At 41.4% G+C, this 26,767-nt stretch overlaps 1 pseudogene; it reads right to left on the bottom strand.

The window, feature by feature from the left end:
* Positions 1-2,576: 2,576 nt before the first annotated feature.
* Positions 2,577-26,767, bottom strand: part of LOC149321281 (uncharacterized) — a 137,986-nt pseudogene continuing 113,795 nt past the window's right edge.

The raw sequence follows: 26,767 nt of genomic DNA on the forward strand, positions 1-26,767 counted from the left end.
CACAGCTGCTGACTGGCTGCGAGAGCTAGAAGAAAATTTTTGTTACTAATCTCTGCAAAACATTACTCTTAAGAGGGTGGGGGTGGTTTATAAATTGCTAAGCCATCCTAAGAATCTGCCAAAAAGAAACCTTCCAAATGAAAACAGAAGCAAGTACTCTTTCCTCACCCACAGCAGCAGTTAACATTTGTATGTATGGAGGGGGTAGAATGCCTCCTTTTGAAATCAGATTTTTTTTTTAAAAAAATTAAAATTTAAGACTAGAACAATTTTAAAGTAGTAAGTGATTCAGAAACCTGAGCATCATTAAATATGTATAGTTCGCCCATGTCATACATGGGCGCCTTTTACGCGGCTTCCAGCATATGCTGGTGTAGCAGAGCAGAGGTGCCTGAAGGGAGAGTTGGGGGAGGAGGGAGCGATCAGGTGGAGGAATTAAGGAGGAAGAGCCCAGGGGAGGGGCTAGAGGAGAGAGAGGAGGAGCCAGGGAGGAGCATAAAGAGAGAGGGAGAGGTGCGCCCGGGGAGAGGGACCAGACGCGGAAGAGGAGGACGGGGAGAGCCGGTCGAGTTAGGGCGAGGCAGGGTGACTCGAAGCCCTCTCAGGGCCGGACGGCCCGTGTCCCTGCAAACCAAGCTAAGCCCTAGGCCACCTGGGCCTCACGAGGCTCTACATCTGCGGGACCCCCGAGAGGAAGGGGACTTCCCTTTGTCGGAGGAGGAGGATTGAAAGAAGCCGGAGACGGGAGGCTTAGCAAGTGAGTGGTGGGACCACAAAGGGGGCCGCTGGGAGCAGGGACCCGAACCGCAAGAGAGAGAAAAAGCGGAGAGAGAACCTCTGGAAAAACACGCAGGTGGTCGGTCAACCCGAGGGGAGAAGCACCTGGTGGCTGAGGTGGAGCCTAAACTAGAACAGTAAAGGAGTTGGATGGACTGTTGCCTTGGGACTTGGGCTGGGGAAGTTTCATTAAGTTGTTGGTGTTTAGTTACAATTAAAGCTCACGGTTCTTACACAACTCGGCTTGGAAAGTTTGTTGCTCACGTGTTTCAAAAGTGAAAGGACTACATTACCCAGCATGCAGCCGGCCACGCCAGCCCCGCCCACAGCTGGAAGCCCCACACCATTTAATGAATGGCGCATGCGCATGCCGCTTCATACACAAACGCCATTATCTTCGATGGGACTCGAGCATAGGTGGAACTTGCCTTACGCGGTGGGTCCAGAACAGATTCCCCCATGAGGCAAGGGACCACTGTATTACTATTCTAGGTCATATTATTGAAGCATCAGGTTCAGATGACGATTTTACAAAGTATCCTACATCTAACAAGACAGAAGTCTTAATTTAGTTGCAGAACAAAAATGCTCAGCAAAAATATGACAATGGCCCAAGTTTAAGCAGATCAGTTTCTAAATTATCAACACTCTGTCCTATGATACAAGATGTGGGACAATTTTTTTTTTTAAAACTTGATCACACTGGACCTCTTTCCATCTTGGTCCTCCTGCACTTTATGCTATAGGCACTGATGCACCTTAAAACAGTGCCAGAAAGAAGACTAAGAGTTCAGTATATTCACCATTTCCACTATTATTTAACAAGCACAGTATCACACATTAAAATGAATCCTAAAATTACTACAGAGGCCATAGAGCTATGGCTATGCTTATAGTCTCACCAGTCTTGTATCTCCTTGTTAACCCTTTTGTCATCTTGAATGAATCCTCCTCCATGAGATTCCGACCCTTGCCACCCAAAAATCAAATCAGACCCAGGTCTTTTGTGTTACACTGGTACTACAGAAATTGCTTTCCTACGACTAACATTTAAGGTGCCACAGTCAGAAAGAACTGATTGTTTAGCACAGACTCATGCAATAGGTCCTCCAATGCAACTCTGTGGTCAATGTCCAACATACACTGACTATAGAATAGCACTGGAGTAGCTACAAATGGTCTTTCAGGGCAATTTTTAGTTACAGTTGACCACAGAGTTGCACTGGAGGACCTAGACAGTCCTAGAGAGAAAATATTAATGAAATCCGTGAATAATCAAATCCGCAAATATCAAATCCGCAAATATGGAGGGATGACTGTATTTCAATTGCCTAGACTAGCTCCTAGTCTAAAAAGGAAACCACTACACCATACTTCCTCTCACTGAAAGCTTATGGGTGTTAATGATTTAATTAATTAATTAATTAATTAATTAATGATTTATTTATAAGCAAGCTGTGCCCAAATGTTCTGGATTAAAATGAGGATAGCAAAAAACTGTTTTTGCCCCAGCTGCTCTGAGCTTTCCAGCTAAGCTCCAAAGGGACAGAGGAGATGGAAGAAAAGCAAAGTGTTGGGATCAGCATTGCTGTTGCTGTTGTGTGCTTTCAAGTCATTTACGACTTATGGTGACCCTAAGGCAACCCTATCATGGGGTTTTCTTGGCAAGATTGGTTCAGAGGAGGTTTGCCATTGCCTTCCCCTGAGGCTGATAGCATGTGACTTGCTCAAAGTCACCCGGTGTGTTTCATGGCCAAGTGGTGAATTGAGCCTGGGTCTCCAGTATCTTAATCTGACACTCAAACCATTATGCCATTTATGCAAAGTTGCCAGAGCTTCAACTCCACAAGTACTGGCACCACTGAACCAATGCTCAGTGTAGAGGAGGCCACAGCAAATGGCTGAAATAGAGCAATTTAGAAAAACTTATTAAAGTTGTTGCCAGGCCATGAACTGGAAGAAAGGAGTCCCAGTGAGAGCGTATTACTAGTGCAACAGCAAACAGAATTATAAAGAGGAAAGGCTGCCATTAAAAGGCTAGCATAAGGAGAAACAAATCTCTCCGTCGCAAAATAGGATGCCTCATTCTTAAATCTCTCACCCCTGCCTAACAATGGAGCTCATTTAACGGCCTTAGAAATCAGAAAATATTGCAACTGTACAAAAGCTATACAAAGCCATGCTAAGTAATACTTTGTGCTTTTGCAATGAGAGGCCAGGCTTATGACGTGTGGACCCTCAAGCAACTTTTGTCAAGGCACAGTGAATCGGTAATCACAAGCATACAATGGCAACGACAGAAGTTAAATCATTGTGTAGGGGTTTTTTTCCGCCCTGCTCAAAACAATATGAAATAATGAGCTGTAATCTGATCTGTACTTTCTGTGCATGTTGCAGGGCAGATGGGAAGTCAGACCACATTATCTCCCCCCTCCACCACAATTCCATTGACTTAGGAATGGAGATTGTGCCAGAAAGTGCTGATTCCATAAACTACCACAAGTCTTTAGTAAATCTTTGAACTTCTGCTGAAAGCAAAGTAGTGCTCCTTACAACAAGCTTTTGAGGTAAGCATGAAAACCAAGGATTATTACTAAACGAAGGAACAACTAACTAAAACAATTTAAACAATAGATCATACCACACACACACACACACACACACACACACACACACACACGGGATCTATGGCTTCTAACTCACTCCATTAATGTAAAGTACATATAAACAGGTTCTTATATTAAACACTTATAGACAAGCCCTTGTCAAACTGCATATTTTTTTCAACCATTAGCAGATCAAGATAATACCATCAAAACTATGTGCAGTTTTAAGTAGTACCCCCACCCCCACCCCATAAAACAAGATTAAACAGTATAAAACTAAAAATAACATTTTAAAATCCAAACAATAACCATGGGCAGAGTTCGATAAATGGGGAAGTCTTTTTTGTGGCTGAGTATTTTATTCTGGGAAGGCCTGCTGGAAGAGATCCATCTTAATGGGTTTTTTTTTTTTTTTGAAGCTCTCTAGATTGGTAATTTGACAGATCTCGTCCAGCAGGCCATTCCATAACTTGGGAACGGTGGCAGAAAATGTTCTCTGGGAGGTCACCGTCAATCTGGTCTTTAAGGGCTGTAGTAAATTCCTCCCAGAGGACCTGAGTGTACGGGGCGGATTATATGGAAGGAGGCGATCCCTTAGATAGGTTGGGTCCAAGCCATATAGGGTTTTAAAGGTGATAAACAGCACCATGTACTGTGCTTGACTTGGACTCAAGTTAGACTTGAGTAACTTCAGTGACTCAACTCGGCAATACATGACGCACTGACTTGACTCGTGGTTTGTATATTTTTAGCAACTGACTTGTTGGCCTAACTTCATTTAGAAATATTACAGAATGAAAAAACATTTCCCTCCTTTGAACAATGCTTTTTGCCAGGTGATCACATGATGGAAGTGGTATGTTGCATTTCATTTACAGTAAGCCCCCACTTCTTTTAGACCCTTTCCTCGAGCCTACTGCCTAACAAATTTGCCATTCCCCTCCAAGAAACGTGCCCTATGCTATAGGAGTAGGTTCTACCTGATGTCCCTAGGAAAAGATTTATTGGACTCCTTTGACATGCAGTGGGGACAGGCTGCTGAGAAGATCTCATTTTTCTAAAATGCAATCTTGAATGGCTATTATAATTTATTTATTTTTTTACCTAGCTTCTGCCTGTTCAAGAAAACACCACCACCTTTTCTTTTTCTGTTAAAGTTGGCTCCCAGGCTTGAGACTCACCTTGAGACTTGAAGGCAATGACTTGACACTTGACTTCAGAGTTGGCGTAAAAGATTTGAATACATCACAGCTAATTTATCCACCTACAGGCCCAACAACCCTCTTCAGGCACATCCATGGAACATGGAAGAATAACATTGCCCCTAGTGAGTGGCAGTTAGTATCAGCCTCCTGGATTGGCCAGAACTCAAATGATGACCATATGTTCTTCCACACTCTGTTCTGTTCAAGTATGTGGCACTTCTGTTGTCCTTGCCGCAGCATGCACAACTGATCACAAGGCAGCCATTTGAGATACAGTATAAGCCAGCACCTAAACCATATGCTACTCTTCCCCACTGTTTTAGTGTGGCCACTTCCCACAATGATAATAGCAAAGGTAAGAATGTAATCTGTCCTGGAAGCATTGACCCTCTTCTACTCTCTCATCCATCCAGCACAGAGTGAGTACAAACAGTTATTCCTGCTGGAATTTTGTAAGTTCTTTGGTATTGTTTTCCTTTGCTTCATAGATCCTTTGTTACATGCCCCTAAATTTTACCCTCAACTTATCCACGAATCAAATCAAAACACATAATTTTGTCCCCAAATCAGCCCTTATACATGAGGTCAACTTATAGTCAAGTATATACGGTAAGTTGCTAGTACATGTTATTTATGTCTTGTGTATTTTATTTATTTATGTCTTCACTATTGCAAAAAGGAATTAATTACAAACACCTAATTATTTGTAGGCTTAAATGCCCTAAAAGCACCAGATCCTGTCTGATCTTGGAAGCTAAGCAGGGTCAGCTCTGGAGACTGCCAATGAATGCCAGGTGCTGTAGGTGAGATTTCAGAGGAAGGAGCTGGCAAAGCCATTTCTGAGCATTCCTTCCTTAGGAAAACCATAACTGTAATCATCCTTTAGGAATGCAGGAAAATAAGAGAAACATGTTTCTAATAATATATTTACTATTATATTTATTGATCAGCTTTTCTCCAAGGAGCTCAAGGTGACAAACATGGTTTTTCCCCTCCCCATACGCATGTTATCCCACCATGTTGGAGAAGCAGTGACTGACGCAAGGTCAGAAATAAGTGGAAATTTGAACCTGGGTCACGTAAGGTCTAATTTGATACTCTAACCACTATAAGACACTGGTTGTAATCTCAAGGGTCATTTCAATACAGAAGAGTTCTCAAAATGTGAGGGTCAATTGAGATTGCCAATTATGTGCCCATGTGATAAAAAGAGAGGTCTCTTCACATGGCTCTTTGATCAGTTAGACTCTAGTGCACAGTCTCTTAACATCACTGCCATAACTCTCCTTTCACAAACCAGCCTTAAGCACAGATAATACCATTCATTAGGAGAATAAGGCAGACACAGTGGAGCCCCGTCCTTAATCAATTTTCCTTGTTGATGCTTGAGGTACTTGTTGCAAGGAAGGCTTTAAAAATGTGGCTTCTGGATGAACTCATCAGAGCCTCATTATTAGCGTTAGTTTGTAGGATGTTGTTTGAGAAGCTATTAAAGTGGATGGGTGAAGCTATCATTGCTCTGCTGTTTTATCACTTTCCTTTTGTTTTCATAAGTGTCAGATTAAAGCTACACTAACTGCTAGAGATGGAAAGAAATGCTGCTGGACTCCACAAAAGTTGTATTTGTTTACCTTCTGAGACTTGTTATGAGAAAATACTCATCTCACATTGAGCATTTGCACAAATGTGTGGCTTAGGGAATGTTTCTATTGACTGTAATTATCTGCACTAATGCTAAGCCATGTATCCCACATCCTATACCTGTGCATTTGAGCATAGAGACAAAATGGTCAAACTCAGGGTGACCAGACAGCTTCCTTTTTCAGGGCATGTCCTACATTTCAACTTTCTCTCAAAGAGTAATTCCAAAATGTCCTCATTTTTAGCATGACCAAGAAGCTCTTTGAGTAACATCATATTTGCTGTTATCCTGAGCCATGGGATAACAGGCCTACCCTGTTAGCATATTATTTATTGGGATAGAGGGATTAAATAAAAATAATAATTTAAAAACCACTCTAAGAAGCTGTGACTCCACCTACCCCTTTCATGGGGAGTGGCACATCATAGGCCTTCAACTCCATCAGCCCTTAAGGAGGTGCCAAGCCAAAGGATCAAGTAAAGCAGTTTAATTGCTCCAGTGCTTGACAATAAACACAAGCTCTTACAGCACTCAGATAGACCAATAAGCTTTGGCTTGTACCCATTGGTGACTACAGGGTAAGTTGAATATTGTACATTGTATTGAATATTTTATTGTATTGAATGTTGTGCATTTCAGTTGGCTAATAAAGGTATCACTGTTTGGTGGATTTTTGTTTCAATTTACTAAATGGCCAACACAGCTGACCCCAGCATGTTTACAGGGTAAGCTGGTTCAGCTTCTCTCCTGGGTCTTTTTTTCCATATCACTGGAAAAGCCAATACCTCCCAGAGGATGGTGGGTTGTTCCTTCTATCTCTGCCTTGGTCTTCTTCCAGCTCTGTTAGCCCAGCATCCCCTTCCACAAGCTGACAGCCTCTGCTTCCTACTACCTCCCTGCCCATGGCTCCAGTCAGGCCCATAGCTAGGCTGGGGCAACCAGGGCACTGCCCCTGGGCCCCCACCCAAAGGGGGCCCTAAAAAGACACGGCTCCTTTGTCCGCCACAACAGAAGTGCCATAAGCACCCTGGAGTGGTGCTGTTATGTCCCTTGTGGGCCGTGCCATTTGGATGCGATGCATGAGCCGCATCATCTGTGTGCACCCCATGTAAAGGGAGATGTGCCAAGGTGGCGCCCGTAGCACTCGGGAGTGTGCACACTCCGAATGTACTTTCTGCCCCAGGGCCCCTAAAGGCCTAGCTACGGGCCTGGCTTCAGTGCTGATTTTATAGTTGGGTTGTCCCACCTCCTTCCCTATTGGGCTTCTAGTGTCTCCCTGGTGCTTGTTAATTACTTTTTGGGGCAGCTCTCTGCCTTCCCTTCACTTTCCCTGATGTCCTTTTTCTTGGGAATGTATATTGCACATATGTGACCCATTCTTTTGTTTTCCATATTTGTTGACAGATTTTAGTTAGAACTAGAGTAGATTCTGTCTCTGTGGACTGAGGCAGCTCTATTGGCATGCCATATGTTCCTGGTGAGTTGTCTTCCCTTCATAACTGGTCAGCCCTGCAGCTGGGAGTTTCTTCAGTTTGGGAGCAGACAAGGAGGTAGGCAGCATGGCCATCCCCAAAACCCTCTCACAAAATCTCAAAATAAATTGAGGGGAAAAGATGTTCTAGAAGCTCAAGAGTGCCAAAAGACAAAGGAAGCTTATGAGTTCAAATTGAACCTTCATCTTAAAAAAATTAAAAATACTTTGTCTAAAAGTAAAAATAAAAATCCTAATGTTGTCCCTTTTATTTATAGTAGAAGAATAAAAGGAAACAAAATACCACATGCAGTGTAACAGTCCAAAAACTTTAATTTCTTTCAAAAGCTTTTTGGGGCTATTAAAGAAATTAAAAGTTTTTGGACCATCACACAACATGTGGGATTTTGGAGATTATTACACACCACATCTGCGCCGGGATAGATATGGATTGTAACCATCACAGACGGATCTTATCACACTGCTCTGTGTCCAGGCAGTAGGCAGCCCATATCCAACCCGGGCTTCTTCAGTAGCTTTTCAAGAATGCAAAAATCCTGTTCTTGAAAAGCTGCAGGAGAAGCCTGGATTGGATGCAGGCTGCCTACTGCTCGGGCATGGGGCCAGCTGAAGTTTCTGAGCACTTTTCAAAGGCAGCCCCACATAGGGCACATTACAGTAATCCAGGTGAGATGTAACCAAGGCATGTACCACCATGGCCAGATCTGGCTTCTCTAGGAATGGGTGCATGACCTAAATAAAGCTGTTTAAAAGCACTGCTGGTCACTGCTGACACCTGGGATTCCAAACACAGGGCTAAATCCAGAAATACCCCCAAACTACTAACCTGAATTTTCAGAGGGAGTGTAACCCCATCTAACACGGGCTGAATCCCTATCTCCGGATCTGTTTTTTGACTGACCAGGAACACCTCTGTCTTGTCTAGATTAAGCTTCAATTTATTTGCCCTCATCCAGTCTATTACAGTGGCCAGACCATGGTTTAGGACAGAAAGAGCTTCCTTGGTGGAAAGAAGTGATACAGCTGGCTATCATGAGCATACAGGTGACACCTTACTCCAAAACTCTGGATGACCTCTCCCAGCAGTTTCAGGTAGATGTAAAAAAGCGTAGGAGACAGGACTGAGCCCTGAAGGACCTACAGGCCAATGGCCAGGGAGTCGAACTGGAATCCCTCATCTTCAGCTGATCCAAAGAGCTGCAGCCAGGTTGTTAATTGGAGCTGGCATACAGGGAGCAACAGCTCCAGTGGCTGCTGGTCCATTTCCGGGCACAATTCAAAGTGCTGGTTTTGACATATAAAGTCCTATACAGCTATTTGAAGGACCGTATCTCCCTATACTAGCCCCACAGAGTATTGAGATCATCTGGAGAGGCCTTTCTCTCTGTCCTGCTGTCCTCTCAGGCACATTTGGTGAGAACAAGAGAGAGGGCCTTCTTAGTGGCTGCTCCCAAGCTTTGGAACTCCCTCCCTAGAGAGGCCAGGATTGCACCATCCTTACTATCCTTTTATTATTTATTTATGATATTTAAAGGCTATCAGAGCGGCTTACATTTATTATTTTTTAATTAGACGGTTCCCTGCCCTCGGGCTTACAATCTTTTGATGCCTGTTCCTGTGCCATTAGGTCTTTTAGGCTGAGAAGAACTGGGTTTTTAATGCTGGACTATACAAATTTTAGATGGTTTGTATTTTAACATGTTATATTTTAATTTATAAGCTGTTTTAATTCTTAAATTTGTTTAATTGTTTTTTAATTTTTATATTTATATATTCTAATATTGTTGTACTGTAGTGTTTTATACTTGTTGTTCACTGCCTTGAGTCCCTGTATTGTGAGATATAAGAAAATAACAACAACAACAACAAAAATAATAATAATAATGTCCACTGTGCACTTAAAGTGCACTTGTCCATAATATAGCAAAGAAGCTATTCTGCCCACCCCCCCCCCAGCCCTGTGACATCCCCTTTTTACTTATTAACCTTGGTAGTAAAAACATGATCAAAGCGTCTTGCCTTTGGGCTTAAAATGTATTTACCAAATTCAGTAAACTATGACCTAAATAAAGATATATAGATACTAGACCCTTTGTAATGTAAAACTGCTGAAACTAGTGTGTTATTAAGTTTCCTTCTGGACTTCCATCTCAGCTCTCATAAAATATTTTCAGTACTTGCTCTTCTCACTAAGGATGAGATAAAGAGAAAACCCTATAGGTTGCTTTTACCTCTTTGATAAATGTAGTAAGTTGGGTCTCTGGCACCAGGAAGTTCAGATTTAAAGTCTTCGTTGATCATCATGACCAAACAGCTGTCCAGTGGCATAAAAGAGTCCATTTGTATTGGTGGCCTTGTTCAATAGTTTTACATTGCCTTGGCAGTTGGAGGCAGGGCAAAGATATGAAGGCTGGAAATGGACTGGGGAAGTGAATCTTCCTTTTTTGCTAACCTGCATACACAGTTCTCATAGCTATGGCAGGCAGAAGAGAGATGGGTCACACTTTCACATTTTGATTTACATGGTTTGCTTCTGCACTACATAACCCTTGGGCTATATTCATCATCCATTGGCCTCATCCTGGAAGGGGTGTAACATAGTGCATGGACTCCATTTAGCCAGTAATGGAGAATTTGATTGCTGTCCAGGGATAGTCTAGGCAAAATTAGTTGTTTAGGGGATCATTCCTATCATTGGTGTGAAGATGCTGGACCCATCAACAAAGGAGCTGGAATGCTTCTCTGCTGTAGGCCATCTGCTCCATCATTTACTACCAATAAAGCTTATCTTAAAGCAATAATGTATCAATGTTCAGTACTGAAGGAACTCTTGGCAAAGCCCAAATATCAAATAGAAAGAGTTCACTTTTCTTTAAAAAAAAGGTTATACAGGGAAACACAGCAAGACATCCCATTTTCCTCCCCAAGGAGCAAAGCACTTGGGATTTATCAGAGGATGGCTGAGATCATGTGGTAGAAAAAGTGATGTCCAAGTTCTATGATCTGGAGTTTAAAATTATTGATTCATGCATGAATAACTGAGTAAGTTCCAGAGTGACAGAAAATAGAGGCTAATGATTCTTGCTCCAGGGCAATTTTGAATTTTCTGCTGACTACTGATTATGTCAGAAATCTGATATCAAAAAGAGCATTGAAAGACCTCCTGCCCCTAGTGATAACCTAAAATGAAATATATTGTTTCCTTTTGTTACCATGGGGGTTAGGACTTTGCTTAATTTAAAATGGCTATGTGCAATATCCCTAACTGTAAGACTCTTTTGTTCACTTATGTCTTTGGCTTGTTTACTTGTTGAAGGGATCAATCAGAAGCTGAAGAGAGTTGATAAGAGTCAACAAGCCCTGCTAAAATCAATCATTTTCATCTTACCCAATCACACACGGAAAGGTGTGAAAAGTCCCAAATGGAGTTTGCAATTTTTATTAACATTTCCTCTGTGTCACTTTCTCCTCCCACACACTAATTCATCCCCTCCATCCTTCCATGAAAGGCACACTTGCCTCTTACACAGAGAAATGACACTTCCCACACACAGATGTATCCCTAGCCCAAAGTTTGGAAACTTACTTTTTGGGAAGACAACTCCAGAATCCCTCAGCCAGGATGGCCAACCAAGTTTCCAGGCTTGCTTCAGCCTTCATATCCCATTCCACGGAAACCCAACATACACACTCATGGCTTTGCTGTCTGAGGCAACCACCTTGCTGTTCATCATGGACAGGTGAGCCCTACACAGAGTCATGATAGGCAACAACTAGATTAATTTTGTTCTTCCCTCATGGCAGAAAGGATAATAGGAAAAGCCAGCTATAATATACTTTGGACAAATGAATTCAGCATTTCACTCCATGGTTTACTAAGTTCTCTGTCATCTTGTGCATCCTCCATAAATTGGTTGCTATGATATAAAATAGAGCTGTGTTTTTTGACAGAAAAATGCAGATGCAGTTCTGAGTTTGCAGGCAAACACAGTTCCCTACAATATAGTAAGAGTCACTGAGGATGAGCAACTGAAACTTCTGCAAACTTTTCTCCAGATTAGACTAGAATTGTTTTCAGTATGGTCTGGATACCTTTTATATCTAAAAGAAACATTGTTCCATTCTTTTTTCCCTCTGCATAAACTAGGGTTGCTATCTCAGAACATGCTTCCATGAGCTTCCTGCCATCTCTCTCTCTCTCTCTCTCTTTTTTTATTTTTTTTTTTACAAAAATACCAGGTTAAAAATAAAAGAATTATTTAAAAGGGAGAAGTTTATTTCTCTAAGAATACACTTTCTAGATGGCTGCATTCTGAAAGAACAGAATATATTCACATTTTGGTAGAATGTCCTGGAATAATTGTCTTTTATACTTCAGTAGAATAAGGGTCTAACAACCAAGCGCAGGCTTTTAATTTCCAAGATGTACTTAGAAACAAATGAGATGTGATGTGCAGGTGAGTACGAGTGAGCCAAGTGGAGATGGCAGCATAGGAAGGAGCATTTAAACCTTTGCTCATGCCCAGGTCCCAACTGTAGTCCCACCTACTGTACCAATTGTTGTTAACTGCCATCAAGTTAACTTCAGCTTGTGGTGATTCTGTGAATGGGAGACCTCCAAGTCACCTTATCATCAACAGCCCCACTCAGATCTTTCTTGCAGACTCAGGTCATGGCTTGCTTGCTTGAGTCTATCCAGCTGTAATGTAGTCTTCTGTTTTTCCAACTGCCTTCTACCTTGCCAAGAATTGTTCTCTCTTCTAGTGAGTCCTGTCTTCTCGTGATATGTCCAAAGTACAACTCTCTCAGTTTAGTCATCTTGCCTTCTAGGGAGAGTTCAGGCTTGATTTGCTCTAGGACACATTTATTTGTCTATTTAGCAGTCCATGGTATGCGTAGAACTTTTCTCCATCATCTCATTTCAAATGAGATGATTTTCTTTCTATCAACTTTCTTCACTGTCCCACTTTCACAATCATACATAGAAATTGGAATATGGTGGCAAGGGAAATCCTAACTTTAGTAATCGATATAGCTTTGCATTTCACGATCCTGTCTAATTCCTTCATGGCTGCCCTTCCAAGTCTTTACCTTTTTTAATAATAATAATTCTTTTGATTTCTTGACTGCAGGTGGTGTACAGACTGGTATTTTGTGCTGGCCTGTGGGCAGAGCCATGGTGCAGCATCCATACACTGGATACCATGACTCTACCCCCATCATGTCATGACACTGTCTGCTCTTCTAGATGGTGTGTGGCATCATGGTGTGACCTTGGCACTGCATGTAGATGATACAGTGCCGAAAGGGAATCACAAAGTCGCTCTGCCGCGGCTATGACATCCTTTAGAGGGAGCAAAAAGGACCCACTTTTTGTGGCTCCTTTTTGCACTCTCTGGAGGCCAGATTGGTGCCATGGCATGCGGTTGCTGGGGCACCAATCCAGCCACTAAAGGGGCATCTGGATGTTGCCCATCTGTACAGCCCCTGCAGGTTCCATTTTGATTAATGACTGAGGAAAGGTATTTAAAATCTTGAACTATTTCATTGTCTCTATTATCTACTTTAAAATTATGTAAACCACATTTTTAAAGTCATTATTTCTTTGTTCTTAATGTTCAACTGTAAACCTGCCTTTTCATGGTCTTTTCCAATCTGAAACACATTTATCTGCAGTAGAGTACAAAATGAAAAGGCCATACAAAATGTAGGACTACAGTTGGATTCGGGAAGGACCAACTTTCCATGGATTGCTTCAGGCTCACAAATAACAAAACTTTTTTTTTTAGAGCAAAGCAGAGAAAATGAGATAGTAAGAGGCAAGTGGGATATTTTTCAAGCAATTAAACATTGCTGAATTATTTGGAACTCTATTAAGGCATGTAGTGTTGCTAGCTGGATAGTATTTTATAGGCTTGCCAGGTTTTCCCCCAATGAGTTCTTTGTTCATGGAATCAGCAAAGAAAGCTTTTACATCTGAATCTAGTACTGCCACATATCCAACTTAATGAAACTGCTATAGAGAGCTCCAACTGGGCAGTTGTTTGGACAGAAACTGCAACTAGTAAAGCACATGTTCCCTGGCATCTCCAGTGAAAGGATATCAGTTTGCAAGGTAGGGAAAGACTCCAGTCTAAGACCTTGAGAAACCGCTACCAGTCAGAGTAGACAGTGGAGCAATGGTCTAACCCAGGCAGCTTTATATAACAGTAGTGGTAGGTGCTATTGACATTATTGGAAAAGAGCTACTTGTACCGATTCCCTGCCTAGTCTCAATCTACAATAGGTTCCCCAGTGCTCTCTGCTCCTTTGGGCAGCATTGTTCTTTTAAAGTTGTAGGAAGGGATATGTTGCCTGAGCCTGTTTTCTCTCCCCATCAAAACACCATCACATTGCAGTGCTATCTCTTAGGAACCCAGAAAGTGCTCTTGTACTGAGTGAATATTGATGGTGTTTACACTCAGTAGACCAGCCTCTTCCTAAGTATTCTAGCATCATAACACAGATCTATTGCAAGGGCAAAGTGGACTGCAGGTCAGGGAGAGAGATAGGAATATAATTTTGAAAGAGAAATGAGTGGTAACTCTTGGATCCAATTAAGAGTCAATTAAGAGTCAGTCTGCTTTAGCAGAGCTCATTAAGGAATGTGCTGGATCTCTTTGGCCCCTCCGAGAGTATTTTCAGCAAAGTAAGATAAACAGACACTATGCAAGTTTCATACCTAAAATTTTAGTAGTTATTTTGAAATGTAGATTAAGAAAATATACTGTATACATAAATTGCATACACTCTGACTAACTGATGGAAGATTTCAAGTAGAGAAGGAGCTCAGCAGAATGAGGGAGAGAGAGAGAGAGAGAGAGGAGTCTTTTAATTCATCATATACACATCTGAAAATTTCTGTCGTCACATGTTCAGGCTGCTTAGACACATGGACATATTGAGGACCATGCATTGCCACTTGTGACTGTGGAGAAAAGAAAAATTCCAGAGAGACAGCATGTTTAGGAGAAAGGCTTCCAGGAAACCCTTCTACTGCCTGAAGCTCCACTGCTCTATGAGAGAAGAGGGTGTAGAGGAAACGCTTTACTGGGCAGTATTTTGCAACACTAATGCTACAAGCTAAGCTATATAATGTAATTCAAGCTTGGCTGAAAACTCCAACAAATGCACACTCTTCTTTATGGTCATTTATGCCATGCACAAAAGGAATGGAGCCTAATCTTCTGAAGGCTGACTGGAGGGTTTGTGGGTGTGAGTGTGTGTTGTATTTATTCAGCAAAGCTGACAGTAGGGGGTAGAAAGAAAGCTTTGAGTTCAAAGTCATGTGCCGATACTGAAATAATCCAGCTAGTTCCTCTTTCATAAATGTGCCAACTGGATAATCAAGTATTTCACTAGGTTTGCCAGCTGCTCTGACTCTCTCTCTCTCTCTCTTTCATAAAAGAAAGATGGTGGTAGGAGAGGGGAGATCAATGTGACCAAACTGCTAAGCTGTCAGATATGCTGTGCTTGCAGAAGAAGAACACCCTTCTGAAGAAGATGTGGAAAGAGTGATCTTTGATGAACTGGGAAGGAGATTGGCTCTGGCCATTTATAAAATGGACTGTGCATTGAACAACAGTTCTGAATTATGGCAGATTTGAAAAAAGCAGCTGTAAAGAACAAAAGAGCAAACAACAACACCCCACCGACCCAAACTGGCAAGGAGTTGGATGAGAGGGCCCTTGGGATCCCTTCCAACCCTATGATTCTGTGGTTCTGTGATTTTATGATCAGTTGGAAAGAGTGAGAGATGGAGAGATTGAAGCTTCCTATGACATTCATTTACAGGTATTCCAAAGAGACCCAGACAGAGGTTGCTGATGAAACATTTACATCCTGTTTAATTAAGGATATCAGATTATGTTTTTGGAGCATTGTTACTAGCATCTTGTGTCATACCTTCATTAATATCACATTAAAACAAGGGGATTATCATGATTTAACAAACTGTCCTCCAGTCTGCAAGCAGCTCAATGGCACTGTTACAAAGCTAGCACAAGAGTGTCCTGGGGAAAAAAAATAAAAGGACTGAATGGAATTAGGATTCCACTTTGCATATATGATTGCTGACATTCTGTAATAAAAGCCTTAATTGATAAACAAGAGCTGGGAACGTGACCATTTGCCCCCTGCTCTGTTATTATGGCTGGTAATGAAAAGGCATTGCTCAATTCAGTTTCCAAAATCTAAACACAAGATAATGAATGTGATGACAATGTGAAAAGAGGACCACAGGATTTCACACTGATAACGGCTTTTAACGGAATGCCAAAAAGAACAAGCCATTAATGTCTGGGACACAAAAGATGCTCACGGCATGATTATGAGAATATTGTGATTTAGCTGAGTTATGCGGAGCCATTGTTCATATGCTGTTTGTGTTTAATGGACAGAAAAGCAGCAGGGCTGGGTTCCTTTATATAAAACAGGTATTTTGATAAAGTCCAAATATATCCTAAGACAATAAAACTCCAGTCATCTTAAGTCACTGATGAAAGAGCATTCCTTACCAGCTTCCATTCCCTGTGGTGAAAATGAGGAAGTCCGCTGAGGGCTGAATTTGTAAATGGGTAGAAATTTGGATTTGTATGTGTGTGTATTAGGGCAGGCATGACTAATCTTTGAATTCTTTCAGTATGTTATATTCTAGTAACAAGTTATTTTAGGAAGCACTTTATTCAAAGTGGCAATTGAGTTTTCAACTCTTTTGATGCCTCTACATCATTGAGAGACTATAGCTTAAATAAAATAATCAGTCCTGACTAGAGTAGTCCCATTGAATCAATGTAACTTATATAAATATTCACTCACCATGTTCCCATTGATTCAGTGCACCCACTCTAGTGGGAAGAAACAATTGGTTTGGAGGCCATGTATCTCAGTTTATAGAGGACAGTCGTCTATTAGAAAATGTATCAAAAGAAAACTCCTGTGTTTAGGAGTGGGGGTGGTGGCATTATTTGAAAGGCCTTGAAACTGCACACCAACAGTTGGCAGCATAGTGTATTCAGAGAATTCACTGTGAACAATTTGCTCAGCACTTCACAGATCAGATCACTTTGATCCATTCTGACTTGGATGCTATCCAAGCTGATCCAGATCCAGTGAGTTTAATATTGGCTCCTGCTTGTCCAGGGAGAATGTATACATATTGGGCCTGAACAGACAGGCCAAAATAAAGCTGCTTCGGGTCACTTTGGAGGTATGCTGTTTAAATGATGCATGCGTCCTAAGAGGGCAGAAGCCACGCCAAAGCCATGCTCCAATCCTAAGGACTGCAGCACAGCTTTGGCACAGCTTCTCACCTCTTAAGATGCATGCATCATTTAAACAGCATACCTCCAAAGTGACCTGAAGCAGCTTTATTTTGGCCTGTCTGTTCAGTTAGGGGCAGAAACCTAACACTCGCTGGAGTCCAAACTGAAAGTGAGGAGGGAAAGGAGCCTCTCTTTAATTCTTTCCTCTCCAAAATATACAAAGGAACAAACAAATCTGAGAAACCTTTGAGTGAGAGAGCCCCGAGGGAGAAGTATGGGAGAGAGGGAGCACTGGGGATGGCAGGAGAGATGGCTCTTTGGAGCTTGCCCTCACAGAGCACCAAAAGGCAAGCAGAGCAGCAGGGATGGCTCAGGGGCAGCATCCACTTAAAGGAGCACCAAGATGCAAATGGAGCAGAGGGACAGTGACTGCACCCTCGACTTATCCATGGGTCATATTAAAATCCATAATGTTGGCCCCCAAACCCCACCTTGACTTATACATGAGGTCAACTTATACATTAGTATATACGGAAGGCTGAAAACATATTAAACCAATTAATACCTAAAATAGAGACAGTTTTAAAACAGTTCGAACAATTCCAACTGTCATCATCCTGGCCACAGAGGGAGAGAAGGGGCAGGCAAAGCTCTACCATACCTAGCTGATAAATAGAAGGGCCCTCTCTCCATTCATCTGCCATGGCCATGGCCTCAGAGGGAGAGAAAAACTACTGGACTTGATCCCCTTCCCCATTGCCATTCCCTTCTCCTTTTGAGGCATATCTTTTTTTAAGATTGTAAGCTTGAGGGCAGGGAACTGTCTAATTAACAATTTGCAAGCCTCCATGGAAGAAACGTGGGGTATAAAAACTCTGAATGAATGAATTAACATTTAAAACAGTTTAAATATTAATTTAAATTATAATTTAAATTTAATTCCATGTTCTTCATGAAATGCCTCCCCCATCCTGAGATATTTAAAAAAATAATTGAAAATTTGCAAAATCTCTTGCAATCTCACCCACTGAGGTGAAACCTTTTGATATATCTTGCTCACATGCAAGGAGGAAGTAAACATAAATTTAAATCCTTGCATTAAACTCTGGAGAGCAAAGAGGACTTTCCAAAGTTAGTGCCCACACCCTGAAAAAGTCCTCTTTCTTATCACCCTCTACCTCATCTCTGGTGATGAGAGAAGGGTTATTCAAAAAAACTTCTATAAAAAGACACTAGTAATTAGTTAGCTTCATGTAAGGGTATGTTATTGCTGCCAAACCAAGTAGGACTTTAAAGATCTAAAGGTCAGTACCTGCCAACCAACCCTAAATAGCTGGCAGGGAAATTGGTCCATGCCCCTCACTCAGTTGCCCACCTGTAAACTATGTGATGGAGCATATACAATGGTCCCTTCCTATCCATGAGGGTTCAGTTCCACCCTCTCCCTTGTCGATGGGAAAAAACATAGACAGTTGTGCTCCATTTGATTTGATGGTGGCAACATGCATGTGGCTGCACCAATGCATCCAGTGTGTACACACTACCATTGAATAAAATGGGATGTGGCAACCTTCAGGTTCTTGAATGTACTGATAGCTAGCCCTTCGATGTGGCAAGCTCATTGTATTAAATGATCAGTTTACATGATCAAAGACACCTTTTAGACACTCTGCACTACTTTCTGGAGAATAAAGGTAGTCATCACTCTGCTAGATACTGAAAATCAATATCTTCTAGAGCTTGTTGGAACCCCCCAGTGTGCCATTAGCAATAACAGTCTTCTACAAGTACTCTACCCCATGTCCTTATTGTCACTGAAGAGACAATCACAACTAGTCAGAGAAATGATACATTTCAGTCCATGGAAGCATCGGTGTCCATCACCCTTCCCTCAATTAACTCTCATAACTGTTCCCCATCCACTTCATTTCAGGCTACTACGGTAGTGCATCAGAGCTAGTGACAACGCAGACATCCATCATAACTTTTCCATCAACCACTTTCATTATACGCAATTGCTGCTTAACATATAACGCGCCAGACAAAAACTCTCTTCATCATCCTGCAAATACACATTTTCAATGGTAGAAGGAGATGCATCCTATGAAACAAAGCAATAGATTCTTCTTCCTCCCACCTCCCTATTTTTTGCATTGATGTTTATCTCCTTCCATTTCCTCTCCCTGATTAGACAGACTTCCCTGCTGCTGAAACCATTATGAGGCTACTTATGAGTCCATCAGAGGAAGGAGAAGGAGAGCAGTGTGACACTGCACTTTGGGAACATAAAATGGTGCTTTGTTCTTTCCACAGAACAACAGAGATCTCTTTGCTATGCACCACAAGCAAAATGCTTTTAGGATCAATAAACAATGGACTATGCATTAACCACATTGGACAAGGAAATCATTATGCATATGAGATTGAATTGTTTTACCCAGCATAAGAGATACTTCAAACAAGACTTTTAGCTCACTAATGTTCTACAGTACAGGGTGGTGTCAGATATTCATGTTAATTAGTGAGTGTATCCAATCGTCACATGCTGACATGGATGTCTAGGTTAGTCAGTTTATGGACACTTTGGCTGGATCCTGACGGGCTTTTGAGGTGCCCTCATCACATGCGAGGGCTGCCTGGTGGGTGGAGTGCCCACTCAGCCAGCAACCCTTGCATGTGACGAGGGCACTGCAGCTACAGCGCACCCACCAGATGTGATGCTTACTTGTGCTTTGGGGGGCGGATGTGTGCCACAAAAAGGAACCGTTTCCTGGCGCTCCTTTTTTGCTGCACAGGAGTGCCACGCAATTTGGTTGCTGCAGTGCTCCTGCAGAGCAAACAGAGGCGCCTGGGATGTGCCTCTTTCTGGCGATCTGTACCCCGCCAATGTCCTCCAGATTACATCCAGAGCAGATCTATCTCCTTCACCCTCATCCCCCTTGCAGGGGTCCAGTGCCAACAAAAGATCTCAACATAGTGTGATGACTAAATAGTCCCAGGGGCCAAAGGATGCTGACTGACTGTTGGAGGGAAGAAGAGAAGGAAAATTGGGGAAAGAGGAGAGAGAATGAAATGGTATGGCTGGAAACAATCCCACACAGACTCAACACAGAACTGTTCTCGATTCATTATTATTTCAGATATGTTTTTACTACAGGATGTTCACATATACACAGGGTGTCTGAAACCTATTTTTACAGTTCCAGTTCTCTATAGAATTCAAATTATAAAGATGATTTTCAGACACACTTTATACACACACACACACACAAACACACACAGAAAGGAAAATCCTGAGTTTGATCAGTGTAACAAACTTGTCCATACCTTTGAATCAACTTAAATAGTTTCACTATCAATGCAGTTTTCATACATTGTGTTAATCTGTTCCATTATTTTAAAAATATTGGAGTTTTGTGGCACCTTTAAGATTAACCAGTTTTTTTTTTTTTTCATAATAAACTTGCATGGATTCCAAACCACAACTTCAGACACAGCTGAAGAAAGTCCCCAAAACCTCATACTGAAAAAATAAATAAATAAAATAGCCAGCCGTAAAGGTGCCACAAAGTTCCTTTTTCCTTTTGGCTATGATGACAATGATCTGCTGATACAGATAAAGAATGAACCAGTCAGAAAAGTTGGGCGGTGATACTGGTTCACTCCCTAAAATCACACTTGAAACTTCCATCACATGCTGTTGAGGCCCATATTATTGAACTTAGTGGTCCAGCTCAAGGTCATGAGTTCTTTGAAGCACTGATCTATATTACTGGGTCCCCTTAAACAGGAAGCCAGTTCAGACTAATGTGATTTGTTTCCCAATATACATGTCCAGAACTGAGCTGTGAAGCTGCACGTGAACCATAGAACCATAGAATCATAGAGTTGAAAGAAATCCCCAAGGGCCATCCAGTTCAACCCCCTGCCTTACAGGCATACACAAGCAAAGCATTCATGACAGTTGGCCATCCAGCCTCTCTTTAAAAACCTCCAAAGAAGGAGATTCCACCATCCTCCAAGGCAGAGTGTCCCATTGTTGAACAGTTCTTACTATCAGGAAGTTCTTCCTAATGTTGAGATGAAATCTATTTTCCTGTACTTTGAATCCATTGCTCCAGATCCTATTCTCTGCAGAAAACAAGCCTGTTCCATCTTCAGTATGACATCCCTTCAAATATTTAACCACAGCTATCATATCTGTTCTTAACCTTCCCTTCTCCCAGCTAAACATACCCATCTCCCTAAGTTGCTCCTCAGAGGGCATGGTTTCAAGACCATCCAGACAGGTTCCTTGGCCCTCTGTGGCTGCATGGCTACATCTGCCTTTATATGGTGCCACTTAAATTGGTCCTTTGTGCAAGTGCTGTTTGTTCTAGTCATTTAAATTACTTGACAAATGGAAAGCTCAGAATGACCTATTTTTACATTCCATCTTGAACAAATCTTGTACAGCAGGTGAGTCTTGAATATGTATCAGTCCCCCTTTGTGAAAGCTCTCCGTATCTTCCTTTAAATAGAGAAAGGAGAAGGCATTGCCAGAGAATGTCTCAGTATGAGAACACAGCATTCGCAAGGCAAGAGGAAGAGTGGGAATTTTGCTTTTAAAGGGAAATAAGATGGCTAATCCTTGGTTATAGCATTCTGGTCTATTAAGGAGAGATTTGGCCCAGTAGGTATGCCATGATGACAACAGTTTTAGTGTTTTGTTTAATTAACAATGCAGACCTATCAACCTACTTGAAGAAAACTACTTAGAAATGGAAGTCCCTCTGGCTGTTAATTTTTACATGCCCACAGCCAGCTCCATCTTGGTACACAAGGGAGTAAACTATAAAAGATAAATGCTTTTCTTTATGCAAGGAGAGCCAACAATGAGTAATAAAGGGATATCAATTATTCACAGGGCTTCCCAACAGCTTAGAATTTCAAGTGAAAAGCCCTTGATAAATAGATTGTTAGATGAGCTTCAAGTAAAGAATAAGAATTTTCTGGTGAAGGCCATGTAACACAAGAAGGGAGGACCAATCTACATATAACAGAACAAAATCAGAACAATGTGCAAATCCACACAGAGATATAGGCCACATCCATCTTGACACCATTTTAACTGCCATGGCCCAGTGCTATGGAATTCTATGAACTGTAGTTCTGTGTGACATTTAGCCTCATCTGTCAGAGAGCTCTGGTGTCATAAGATTACAATTCCCAGGATTCCATATAGTGGTATGGAATCATGATAGTTAAAGTGATATCAAACTGGGTTATTTCTGCATTACGGATAGACTCTCCATTGTGAATGCTTCAGAAACTTTTAAAAATAATTTATTTTGTTTGAAATTGTTGTTTTTCATAAAAGTTCCCTTTTTTGGTCTCTGCTATATCATACATTCTTACAGTTTGTATTGGTTATGTCAAAGTGGAAGTGGTTAGGGGATGTGAATAATCCTGTGTGATGGCCCATGTTGGACAGCACTATCCTCAGATCATCATGCCATACAAGCTTTGATAGTTTACTACCTGGATTAACATATTACCATGGTGAAATCATTCTTATTAAGAATCAAATCTTCATTTCCTCCTTCTCATTTCTAAATGCTTATATATCAATGACCCCCAGCCTTTTGAAGTTTTATACAATACAGTGAAATAGAAGTCTGCTTTTGAAGGACATCCCACTGATCTCATGAGACTTATTCACAGTTTGAGGTTTATAGAGTGGTAGTTGGAGCTTTAATCTGCAAGGAGTTAAGCCTAATTCACTTTAGTGCAATTTAACTCTATGTTGAGGTGATAGAATCTTTTTTCCTGTAGTTTGAACCCATTGTTCCATTTCCGAGTCACTAGAGCAGTATAAAACAAGCTTACTCCTTCAATATAAAATTTTATTAAAATATTTATACATGGCTGTTAGGGGCTGTGCTTATGCTAATAAAACAGAAGTACTCTGTTCTAGTTAGAATTGGGACCCTTCTGCCCCATTTTAGGAGTTATTATACTGCATTGTGGTTCAAAAGATGTGGCCAACAGCTTATATTAGCTGGCCCTTAACTATGTAAAAAGATTGTTGTATTGAATTGCATCTCAGGTGTGACATGAGTAGAATTGTAGAGTTTTGGAGTCTGGCTACATCTGGCCTGGCCCCATTCTTTTTCCCAGCTCTGTTCATCTGCTCAGTGTTTTTCTCACCTTGCTTGTGAGCTTTGTTCCAGGCTTGTCTGAGGTCTGACAATCTGGCATGCCTGGTTTTACTGTGATCTCTATCCTCTCATCTTTGACTGGGCCCCCTGTATTCTGGCCTCTGTCCAATCGCTGTTTCAAGCTTTGTCGCTCTTGCCTGCTAGAATGGAGAAATTTCTGATCTTTTAGACTATCCATTTTAGACCCCCTATCAGCAAAATCTGGCATGGCTGCCTGTAGGTTGAGCATCCCTTGACTGCTGGCTAAGAATCCATCATTTAGCATGCAGTGGGAAGACCAAGGTTGTCCAGGTTGTACGAATGCATACTCCTATTAAGTGAAGGCTCCAGAGAAGACTTCAGGTCCAATTCTGAAATGCCATTAAGTGAATTCTTGGCACCTTTCAGAACAGTGTGCAAATGCAATCAGCAAAGTCCTAAATGTGTTAAATCAATATTGTTGTTGTTGTTAGCTGCCCTCGAGTTGGTTCCGACTCATGGCAACCCAGTGAATGAAACATCTCCAAGAATTCCTATCCTCCCCTACATTCTTGCCCAGATCCTGTAAGCCCCTGCCCATAACCCCCCTGATGGAGTCTATCCATCTGGTTTGTGGTCTTCCTCTCTTTCGTCTACTCTCTACCTTTCCTAGCATCATTGTTTTTTCTAGTGATCCGTGCCTTCTCATTATGTTGCCAAAGTATGATAGTCTCAGCTTGATCATCTTAGCTTCCAAGGAGAGCCCTGATCTGATCTGTTCAAGAACCCGTTTGTTTGTCTTCTTGGCTGTCCATGGTATCCTAAGTACTCTTCTCCAGCATCACATTTCAAGTTAGTTGATTTTCTTTCTGTCTGCTTCCTTTACTATCCAGCTCTCATATCTTGTACATGATAATTGGAAATACAATGGCCTGAATGATTCTGACTTTAGTGCTCAGTTGTATGTCTTTGTTCTTCAATATCTTTTCCAGTTCTTTCATAGCTTCCCTTCCCATTCCTAGTCTTATTTCTTGACTGCAGTTTCCATTCTGGTCAATGTTTGATCCTAGATATGGAAATTCTTTAACTATTTCAATTTCTTCATTGTCTAGATTGAATTTGTGCATTTCTTCTGTGTCTTTATTTTTGTTTTCTTTATGTTCTGCACTAGAACTGCCTTTGCACTTTCATCTTTGACCTTCCTTATTAACTATTCCAATTCCTGAATGTCTTCTACTAATATTATGGTGGCATCTGCATATCTTTCTGCTAATGTTGCTTCCTCCTATCTTCACTCCTCCTTTTTCTGATTGAAATTCTGCTGAGGTCTTCAAACAGAGGCTGGATAGCCATCTGTCGGGGATGCTTTGATTGAGATTTACTGCGTGGCAGGGGGTTGGACTGGATGGCCCTTGTGGTCTCTCCAACTCTATGATTCTATGATTCTGTGATTCAGAATTTTCTTATGATGTTTTCAGTATATACATTAAACAAGCAAGGTGATAGGATGCAGCCTTACCTGACCCTTTTTCCTATTGGGAATCACTCTGTTTCCTCAAATTCTGTTCTGACAGTGGCCTCTTGTCCTTGGTACAGATTCCTCATCAGGACTATCATATGTAGTGGCACACACATGTCTTTGAGTGCATTCCATATCTTTTTGTGATCTATACAATCAAATGCTTTGCTGGTTCTTTTTTGGAACTCTTTGATGTGCTCCTTAGCCATCACATGTTTGCAATGTGGTCCCTAGTGCCCCTTCCTTTTCTGAATCCTGTTTGCTCCTCTGGGATTTCTCTCTCCATGTACGGCTGGAGTCTATGCTGCAGAATTTTGAGCATTATTTTGTTTACATGTGAGATTAGTGCTATTGTTCTTCTATTTCTCTGCATTGGTCATTGTAGTATTTCTCCTTATCCCTGCATGTCAGACGTTGGACTGTTGTGTTCATACTTATGGCTTTGTTCTTATCTCCCTTTGCTTTTGCTTTTCTTCTTTCTTTTATTGCATTAAGTGTTTCATCTGTCATCCATTGTTTCTTATCTTTCTTTTTGGCCACTGTTAGTGTTTTCTTCCATTCATCCTTAATTTATGTCTTTGACTTCTGTCCACAATTCTTCAGGTTCCCGGTCGATTATACTTAATAGTTCAAATCTGTTTCTTACATTGTCCTTGAATTCATCTGAAATGTTGTTCAGTTTGTATTATGGTATAATGTTTTTTTTTTTTTTTTTTGCTTTCTTCTTCAGCTTAACTCTGCTTTTTGTTATGAGCAGTTCGTGGTCTTTGCCACAGTCAGGTCCTGATCTGGTTTTGATCACAAGGATAGAGCTTCTCCATCTCCTACTTCCGATTATGTAGTCTATCTGATTTGAATCAATAGCCCCAATTCATTCAACACAAATTATTTCCACATAGGTGTTCACCATTTATGGATAGTCAGCTCCAGGCTTTGGTGTGCGTGTGTGAATGCAGGGGCTTGGCATTGGGCTTGGCTTGGCTTGAAAGGAATCATCTCCTCTTTCCTGCTTTTACTAATACCCATTCAGTTGCTAGTCTCCACCTGAGCAACCAAACTAAGGATGGAAAGCATATGAAGGACTCTACTCCTTTTTTTGGGTTACTCTATGAAATACAATGAATACAAGCAATAGTCATGAAGAAGAGCAGTAGCAGAGCTAGGAGGCTGGAAGTACTTCAGTATGCTTGCTGGGGAATAGGCTTTAACACGGCAGCATGCCAGTCAGGATGAGAAGCAGAGTAGCAGCAGACAGAAGGTTAATCAAGAAAGCTAAATGATGGCAGCCTCAAGCCAAGGAACAACATGGATGAATCTAGATGCTCCTCTTAGTAACACTCTGATCTCACTGAAGATGGCGGAACTAGGCTGGTCTTTTTCAGTTACCTGAACTTGTAAACTGAGAGGATTAGAGAAGTTCATGGCTGACAAGACATTCAGTGACTACTAGTCATCAGGGAAATCACCAAGGGTGGGTTGAGGGGTTGGAGTGCACTAGGTGACACCCTAAGGTGAGGCGGCACCACTACTCCCCAAACATCTTCCTGATCAGCAGTGCTACTGCCTTGCAGTCCCAGCAGCCATGGCAGGGAAAATACGTTTTGTATTGCAGCTTAAAACTTTTCTGATATGAACTAAGAGGAAAGCGTAACTCATTTAGGTATATTTGGGAGCATTAAACTGAAAACCTATTTTTTGCCCCTTTTTTTTCCTGTCATTTGCTGAGGAAGAGAAAACATAGGAAGAAATATGACAAACTAAGGCAAAACTATTTCACAATGTTTAATGCATCTCCTGACACAGTAAATATATTCTCACCAATGAAGTAAACCTTTTACAGGAATGCAAGTTAACATATTTTACCTTAAAGGATAAATTTCATCCTTGACACATACAGGAAGGTAACACATACACACACCCTCACTTTCTGTCACTGCTGTAACTCACTCTGGTTCCACATGGACACTGCACAAATGAAAGGTAAAAAGAATCCAGTTGTTTAATAATAGAGAGGTTAAACTCAGTCCCTCTTTATTATGCTTTAGGCAAGTAATGGTCTATGTTAT

This window comes from Sceloporus occidentalis, unplaced genomic scaffold (assembly GCF_023333645.1).
Source record: "Sceloporus occidentalis isolate IW3139 unplaced genomic scaffold, rSceOcc1.0.p SCAF_1, whole genome shotgun sequence".
Taxonomy (NCBI): domain Eukaryota; kingdom Metazoa; phylum Chordata; class Lepidosauria; order Squamata; family Phrynosomatidae; genus Sceloporus; species Sceloporus occidentalis.